This window comes from Rattus norvegicus, chromosome X, assembly GCF_021556685.1.
Source record: "Rattus norvegicus strain SHRSP/BbbUtx chromosome X, alternate assembly SHRSP_T2T, whole genome shotgun sequence".
NCBI lineage: Eukaryota > Metazoa > Chordata > Mammalia > Rodentia > Muridae > Rattus > Rattus norvegicus.
In genome coordinates, this window is record NC_141554.1 from 70,943,619 (window position 1) to 70,953,250 (window position 9,632).

Consider the following 9,632-nt stretch of genomic DNA (forward strand, 5'->3'; position numbering starts at 1 on the left):
CATATTGTAACAGAAAGTTCATCTATCATCTTTGTTTTTTCTCTTATACCACTTCTTTCTCTTGACCCAGAAGAACTTGAAGACACTTACAAAGTCTCCTGTAGCTTCAACTTCCTGTACTCCTCTTTCCCTGTATTCAGGAGCAAAAGTAGAAGAAGCCTCACTATTGTAAGTATTCTGTGACTCTTGTCAAAACTCAAATCCACGTAGTAGCAATCAACAAAGGAACTTAGACCCTTGTCCTCATGTACTAAATATTTACATGGAGTTTTATATGTCTTGCATAGTTTTATGCATTTTTAAATTAATTTTCATGACCCTTCGAGGCGGAGGCACAGCAAGTGTAAAATGCAAATCCAAGCAGTTGGATTTTAAGACCTATGCTTCCAGCCACCATGACCTGTCACCTGTATACTTAATGAGTCCTAAGTATCCTGCTGAATGGTTACCTAATAAAATCTAATAGTGTTATTTTTCCTGCATCTATATAGAATCTTCAAGGCTGAAGCTCTTTTTGCCTACGATTCAGCACACGTGTGTTCTACTGTTGGGTTGGCTGCACAGTAGCTTTATTACCTTAGAAAATGAATTATGTATACCTTTATGATTCTAAAAAGTAGAAAAGTTAGGCTCAGTGTTTTCTGGGTTTCAGCAGTTCTTAGTAAAAAAAAATGTTAATTTCATGTATACTTATCCCAAAAAACTAGATCCTTCTCACATGTTTGCTCCTATCTTTCCTTGCAGGCATTTCCTCAAGTCTCTACACATTACACCTTCTTTAAGACAGAGACTAGACACGACCTCCTGTAGAAAGCCCTGAAGGTGTCACTGACCACTTTCTTCTAGATTCAATCTAATTAGATTCTCAGTTATGCATTTCCTGGTTATGCAATTCCATGAGGTGTAGTACTTTTTTACCTCATTGGGATTAACTCACACAATGCCTGACTAACAACCAGCTCAGTCAACAAAAATTTATTACAGTGCCTCAGGAGAAGCTTCTGATAGTTGTTGTGTCCCTCCTGGCTACCATCATATAACTAAGACAGGTAGCATATTCTATATCTCTAGGCTTCTGAAGATCTCTATTCTCATTTAACCTGATCCTATGCCTTAAGAAACAGACAGCCTATGACTATTTTTACTTTGGTTATTTGAATGGTATAAGCACAATTAGACAAGATTGATTTTATTTCAATTGCCTTTAATTTCTCAAATGTAATAGATGCCTAGACCACTTCAAAGATACAGGGGACTAGTTTAGAAGTTTCATTACATCTGACTAGAGTTCATGTACATGTAGTCTGTACATTCAGAGTGGTGAAAGCAGTTACACAGTTCTTCAACAGTGTAGCAAAGGTGGCAGAGCATGTTAGGACTAGATATTCCATTGGTTTGGGGAAAGCACAGAATCAGGGAGTGTTGTGAATTTAATGAAGAACCTGTTGAGAAAGACTGTCTCATTACAGAATGAATGAAAAAGGAACTACAAAACAAAGGAAAATGAGCTTCTATTTGCCTGACCCCTAGATGAATCTAAATCTTTCAAATCTTTAAACAACTTACTAAGTATTTACTATGTGGCACACAATTCATTCATTATTCACCTTGAAAAAAAATACTCCACACTCTATAGTGTTGTCTCTTTGGAGTTTCTCACCTTAAAAAAGCTGTTATTTGATCTCTCCCCCAATGCTTCCTCCTACGAAAAGCTACAAATATACAAACATCCCTCCTCAGAAAGCAAAGTTCAAAGACTATCTAATTTGGCCTCTAAACAAGGGCTGGCACCTTAACCCAGCAATTTTCTGGAGCTTTGTCATCTTGTTTTCTCTCTGAATGGCTCTATTGGGGCTTAAATGATCTGTTTTTGTTAATTCCTATGATAGTACTATTTAATGGTTCATACAGGTACATTGTGGTACAATGGAAAGTCCACAAGACTATGAATTGGACATTCAAGTGCCATACTTCCAATTCTGCCACATATCAAATGTGGAACCTTTAGGCCACCTTGAGGTTAAATCTTCCCAGGGAGAGAAGGGTAAAATATTTGCCTCATAGGAATGGATCAAAGAGGTCCTATTTGCAAAGATTTTGGACACTACAACATGACATTATAAACAATTGCCTAAGGGCTAGACCCTAGCCATTTCTTCCCTTTCCTTTATTCTATTTATATCACATTTCAGAGGGGGTGGATAAAAGACATATTTTTGAAAGTGATTTTCAGGTTCAAATCACAAACATTTTTATCAACTGTTATATGCCAGAGGCAAAATAGTAAGCTACGTGGGCATGTTTCTTTGATGGGAAACTTGTTTGTCTTTCCTCTGTTCTGCTTTCAGGTCCTCCACCTTTACTGTGCTAGTCTCATTCTCCTAGTCTGATGTTAATATAGTGTCTCTTTCCCAAGACACTGATGTTTTTCTCTCCTACTGAGCTACACTATGTTGTATATCTGCTTTAAATGTCACTTTGCCAGTTGTGAATCATGGGTGAGTCTACCTCACTGGGTGCTAGGAAGTGCCATAAGCTCTGAGTACCAAGCCCTCAGAAATGCCAAAGCACTATAAGAGCCTTAATTGTCAGCATTACCACAAGTCCAAATGGCAAGGCTGGGTGGAGTTGCCCAAAGAACATGATGTGGAAAGAAGGCCCTAGATTGGGAGTCAGAAATCATGAGCTCAAGCCCCTCATTAACTCTGACATGAATTATAATCATAATAACTCAGATTTATTTAGTGCATTATAGTGGAAAAGTGCTTTCTCATACATTCTATCATTGATCCTCTTAATTGGTTTCTCTGTTCCAGGTTCTTAATTCTCTAGTGTTGCCAGTTAAAGCAAACTTCCAAAAAAAACCCCAAAACAAAACAAAAAAAAAAAAAAACTAGGCATGATCATTCATGTCACATTCATATTATGAACCTTCATGGAATCCCTATGAGTTGTAAAACTACAGTATATTCAGGAAAACAAAATATAAATATTAAAAGAAGATATCTGTGATAAAGAAGATATCTCTTATTTACAGATCCTACACAATCTTCAGCATGTGTCAAGTAAAATATAATAATTGTGAAATACATAATAGAAAATAAAATATGCAATTTTTGGCATTCTGGGCAGTGAACAATATATAATACATATATTATATATGCATAAAATTGAAAAGCTGAAATAAGGGCGTCAAAGACAGGTCACAGATTTTGTTTGTGTTATTTGTAGTTATTGCTACATATGCAATCATGTTATGTTATACCTGAGATATAAAACTACCAATTGATTCCACTATCCTTACAATTACAATACATAATCTTTATATGCCATTTTAAGACTTCCAGAGTATCACTAAAAGAAATTATTTTGTTTGTTTGAAAATTTCATAACTCTATATAATTTTATATTTTATTTTCAACTATTCTCTTTTGTGTGCCCTACACATTCTTGAGACATTTTGAAATTAATGGAAGAAATTAGAGAGTCATTCTTTCTTAGCAAATTCTATCCCACATTCCCCTGACCATGCATAGTAGTCCTTCAAGTATCTACACACAGAGAGATTGTCTCCTTGACTATCCTTGCTCTGGCTAGCTGGTTCTATCTCTACCAACCATTCCTCACTTGCAACCTGGGCACTAGCATCTTTTACAAATTAATACTTCCTCATTGACACACTCCAGTTGATCCTTTATCCCCTTCAAACTCTAATCACATCAAAATTTATTAATTCAGTTCAATGTCATACTAGATTTTAACTTTTTACATTTGAGTAACTTCACACATGAAATTACTACCTTATAATTAGTCAACCCCTAAACATTCTTAATACCACTTTTAATTCACATCTTCCACATTTCGTCTGGAATTCAATGTACTCATACAAGATCGAAATAAGTTTTATTTTATTTTGTCAGAATGGGAACTATGTATCTAATTAGCAGAGATATTTGAAACACATCTGTCATTGAAAATGAATGCTTCATTGTTCTTAAATTTTTTGTGCTTAAATAATACAAACTCATAATTATGTCTTCTTTTTAAAAATATTATCACATTTACATATTTATTTATTTATTTATGTGTATGTGTATATGTGTGTGCACATATGTGCCATAGCATGAGTGTAAAGATCAGATGACAATATGCAAGTGCTATTTTCCTCCTTCAACAGTGGCTGGGGTTAGAATACAAGTTTGATAATAATGGACATCAATTGTCCCTTCTTGATTCATTGCCTCATTGGCCTCATATAATAAAAATAACTTTTAATATAATAGAATCAAAATGAATAAGTTTGTATAAGGGAGTATCTAAGAATCAACTTTTATAATTCCTCTAAGATAAGTCAAATGTGAAGGTAACCTACTTTATTCACTGTGAAAGTTTGAATATATGACATTAAATATAAATAAAACTACCTAAAGGGAAAATAATGACTACTCAAAGGGGAAATAAATATGAAAAGGGAGGTTAAATGGATATTGGGGAAATAGTATCACATATAATATTTAATATTCAGCAACATTATTAGTTTTCAAAATACATATGGTATTATTCTGCATCCTGCACAAACGAAAAAATACCAGCAAGCAGGGATCTAGGTTATACGAAAAGGGAACTTGTGTCTTTATTTCTAGTTCTTAAAATCTAAGAAAAGTATTCGAATCACTTGTCTGTGATATATAGAAAATACAGTGTGCTTCTTGAGATTTTGGTGGTGTGATTGGAAATCTGAATGTTTCTGGAACCTGTGATCAGCAATTGCAAGTTTTCTGGTATCTTATTATATTATTCAATCTTCTTGTAAGGCACAAAATTTCCTTTTTATCTCTACACCCAGAAAAGAGTGAATCAAATTTCAACATGTAGCACACTTTACTGATGTATTAAGAAAATGATAGAGGTTTATATCATTCAAAATTAGACAACATAAATTGAGCAGTAATGAACCTTCTTTTTAAAAACCCCTAATTATTTCATCTACCTCATGTCTAGCTTCATCCATGTAATCATTTCCCCTATTTTTTTCAATATCCTTATCTTGCTCATCAGTTTAATTAAAAGGATCATTTATCTAGTTTTGCCTAACATTCCAGCTCTTAACATAAAAATCCCCAGCTCTAAAAAAGAAAAATCTCCAGCTCTGTTTAGATCACTACACAAATGCCTACTACTAAATTTTCTCCTTCACAGATATTATCTACACAACATCTGCTCTTTCCCCAAACTCCATGACAATAGAGATATTTATTTGTCAACTAACTTGTCAGTCCCCAAACAATCCCATATGTTTTTATGTTAATTACCTAATGGTACAAACAAATACAGAAGCTTAAAATATTAGCTGTCATCTCATATAAAGTTATAATTCTGGTTTCAGGTCCTATAAGAATGTAGTCAAGAATGTGTCTGGAGTGCCACGATCTGGAGTTAGCATATGTACTTAAAAGCTCACTTAGATGGTTGTTATAATACTTGGGTTCATTGAATCCTTAATAATAAGTAATTATAATTCCTTACCATATAAACTTCTCTGTAAATACTGCTCTGTCCTATGACAGAAAATTTAGAGAAGTTGATCTTTGATAGAGAAGGTGATTTGAGAAAGAATACTATTAAGCTACATTAACCTTTATTATATGATTTTGGAGTTTTTGTACCATTACTTCTTCCCATAGTTGGCTCCATAAACATGCATTTTTGGGAATAAAAGCCTAAAGCCGCATGCCTAAACAATAGAGAAATTGAGCTTTTAATATACTAAAATATAAATAATTTTCAATTCTTCCATAATATATCTCCTCTGTTCATATTTTTATTTGTTGTTTTATGTTCCAAGGTTAAAACAAAAGCTATTAATGGGATTTCAGTCTAACTTTTGTTATGCTATTTAATATAATAGCAGGTCAAAGTACAAATTTAAGTATCGGAGGATTTTTGTGATTATGTACATAATCACAAAATTACAGAAATTATTATTGAGGATGCTTTCCCCTGGCCAGAAGACACAAATAATCCAAGCTTGAGAAGTTGAAAAGAGAAAGAAAAGCTACTGGTCTACAAAGCGATCTTGAAGAGAGATATAATTAATGGAAATATTTGTAGGTCGACTGCAGAGTACAAATCTTCAATATACATATATATACACACACTAGCTCATGAATGTTGTCTATTACCTTTCTTATCACCCTAGTCACTGGAACTGTATACTGTGGACACTGGGAAAGTTCAGCCAAAAGTCTTCTTTTCCTGCAGATTCTCTTCAACTTAGGTGGGATCAACCACATAGGTGACAGTGTCTTAAGTATACATTAGAAACAAGAATTGCATGTGACCAAGGAGTCTTAAACCAGTTGATTTGTGAAATTGTCATGGTGCTGGATGCCAGCACCTTTTCCAACTGAAATACCATGTTCCACACACATGGAAACCCCACCTATGTTTCTAGACCACTACTAGATGCAAAAATTGAAAAAGTTCCTAGTAGAAAGTAAGAGAAATAAGAGTTCAAGTAGGTACTTAGAAGGGAAGAAAGGGGATAGAAAGAGGCCAATAATCTATCCTAGAGTGTCAGAACAAAAACAGGAGATGGGTTTCAATGTCTGTTACCCCACTGGACTATACTTACAAAATACAACCTTACAGTTAAATTATGAGGAAATTTAAGGCAATGGTTACAAAGAATAAAACTCCAAATGCAGTGCTATTTTGAGCGCTTGTCCCTATATAATTTTATTGACTAACTGTAAGTCTTTTGTCTCTTTTATGATGTGTTTATCCAGATGAGCTTTGCTACATAATATTGGAGACTGTGAGTACTAGGGATGAGTATATTAGGACTTTTAAGCTTCCTTGACTCTGTTCACTCCACACTAGGCTAGGTTAAGCATCTTATGCTTACTCCTATGATAACCCTTAATCCAACATATTTTAATTGTTTATATTTTCCCTTCTCTCTCCTTCAACCAGAATGTGAACTCATTGCGGCCTGGAACTATAAATTATTTATTTTTGTGTTCTCTGCACCAGCACTCTGTCTGATATAGTATGAAGGATTAATGTTAATGAATTAATTTCCTCTGCAATATATTTTAACTGCAATATAATCTAATCTCTACAATAATATGCTGGAAAAAGTCTGAAATTTTGAACAAAAAAGTTGTGAAAAGTAAAAATATATTTGAGACAAATATGGCTATGATTCATTATGTAAGAAGCTTTAACTGAGGTCACAAGTGTTGTTCTCTTCATTCAAAACCACAGTTTTGAATTCAAAACCATAGCAGGATAAGTATCCCCAGAATTCAAGGCCTTCAAATGAGTAATAAGTTAGGAAACAGAAGAAAAGCAGTCAGATATCAGAAGACTATTGATGGGGTAGCGAATCTTAACCAGCTGAGAACAGGAATCAGACTCTTCTTATTACTTATCAAGTCACCAGGCCAAATTGCCAATTCTGAATAAGAATTTGAAGGAAAATAGAAACAGATGTTAAAGGAGAAAAGTGCTATTTAAACTGGCATGGAAAACTATGGAGGGAAAGGTCATGAATTTGCCGAGCAATTGCTGTGTAAAATGTCTTCATAAGGCCAAGAATTTCTTTTTCTCAAGTAATATTAATCACACTCTCAAATATTTCATTTCATATTATTCTCTTTTTTTGATTGTCACTTAATAATTGTCCAAATTTATTAGGTATTATATAATGTTTTGACTCATTCACATATGACATAATAGTTAACTCAGTTATTTACATAACTACCACTTGGAACATTTATCACTTCCTTTTCTCCATTAATTTATTTATTCATTTTACTTCCCAATCACAGCCATCTCCCCTCCTCCCAGTCCCCCCTCACACAGCTACTCCCACAACCCCCATCTCCTCTTCTAAGAAGGGAGAAGCCCTCCTGGGTATCATCACACCCTGGCAAATCAAGTCACTGCAAGACCAGGCACATCCTTTACCACTGAGGACAGATAAGATAGGCAGTTAGGGGAACAAGATCCACAAGCAGGCAACACAGGCAGGGTTAGCCTCATGAAGAACACACACACACACACACACACACACACACACACAAAACATACATATTTGGGGGGAGGCAGATCCAGCCCTTGTATGCTCTATGGTTACCGATTCTGTCTCTGGGAGCCCCCAAGTGTCCATGTTAGTTGATACTGTTGGTCTTCCTGTGGAGTCCCTATCATTTCCAGGCCCCTCAATACTTCCCCCAAGTCTTCCACAAGACACCCAGAGTTCCATCTAATCTTTGGCAGTGGTCTTTACATGTTTTCATTGTCTCCTAGGTGGAGCCTCTCAGAGGACAGTTATGCTAAACCCCTGTCTGCATGCATAACAGAGTATCATAATACTGTCAGGGGTTGATTCTTGCCCTTTGGATGGCTGTCAAGTTGCTCTACTCATCGATTGTCCATTTCTTCTGTTTCTGCTTCATCTTTGTCCCTGCACATCTTGTAGACAGGACAAACTTTGAACAGAAGTTTTTGTGGGTGGATAAGTGTACTTATCCTCCATTGGGAGTCCTGCCTGGCTGAAGGACTCCAAATTCCCCACTTTCAGCTAGAGTCACACTCATAGACTCACTGAGGTTTCCTCTTGTTCCAGGTCTCTGGCACATCTTGGAGATGTGTTCTCCAACCTGGCTGGACTGATTTCTTTTCTATTTCTCTCCAGCTTTCCCCACAAATAATCCCCCTGCCGCATTCCCTCTCCATCCCCTCTCCTGCCTGATTCTCTCCTCCCTTAACCTCCAAGGTCTATTTTATTTCCCCTTCTGAGTAAAAATCAAGCATCCTCCCTTGGGTCCTCCAAAATTCAAAGTCCATGTGGATATAAGACCTCAACATAAAAACAAGATAGTGGGGAAAAGCCTTTGAACACTTTGATAGAGGAGACAACTTCATGAACATAATACCCATAGCTAAAACACTACGATCAACAATTAACAAGTGGAACTTCATGAAACTGAAAAGCTTCTGTAAGGCAAAGGACATTTAGTAGGACAAAATAACAACCTGTAGAATTGGAAAACTTCTTCACAAACTCTACACCAGAGGGCTAATATTCAAAATATATTAAAAAATCAACGAGTTCAACACCAACAACCCAATTAACCCAATTAAAAAATGGAGTTCAGAGCTAAACAGAATTCTCAACAAAGGAATCTCAAATAACAGAGACACACCTAAAGAAATGTTCAATGTCCTTAGTTATCAGGGAAATGGAAATCAAAATTACCCTGTCATTCCACCTTACACTAATCAGAATGGCTAAGGTCAAAAACTCATGTGACAGCACATGTTGACAAGGATGTGGAGAAAACAGAACACTACTCCATTGTTAGGGGAATAGCAAACTTGTACAATCACTCTGGAAATCAATCTGGTGATTCCTCAGAAAATTGGAAATATTTCTACCTGAAGACCCAGCTATATCACTCCTGGGCATATACTCAAAAGATGCTCCACAATCCCACAAGGACACATGCTCTACTATGTTCATAGCAGCCTTATTTAATGGCCAGAAACTAGAAAGAACAAAAATGTCCCTCAATTAAAGAATGAATAAAGAAAATGTGGTACCTCTACACAATGGAATGCTA

At 35.5% G+C, this 9,632-nt stretch overlaps 1 long non-coding RNA gene across 4 annotated transcripts in view; it reads left to right on the plus strand.

Moving 5' to 3' along the window:
• LOC147998252 (uncharacterized) overlaps positions 1–7,196 on the plus strand; it is a 177,582-nt gene extending 170,386 nt beyond the window's left edge. For 2 of the 4 annotated variants that reach the window (XR_015646568.1, XR_015646570.1), the window contains 2 exons: positions 71–168; positions 745–2,856. This is a non-coding gene — a long non-coding RNA (uncharacterized LOC147998252). Of the gene's footprint in view, positions 1–70; positions 169–744; positions 2,857–6,975 lie in introns of those variants that run through there. The other 2 variants (XR_015646569.1, XR_015646571.1) reach the window with 2 other exon arrangements.
• Positions 7,197–9,632: the final 2,436 nt, after the last annotated feature.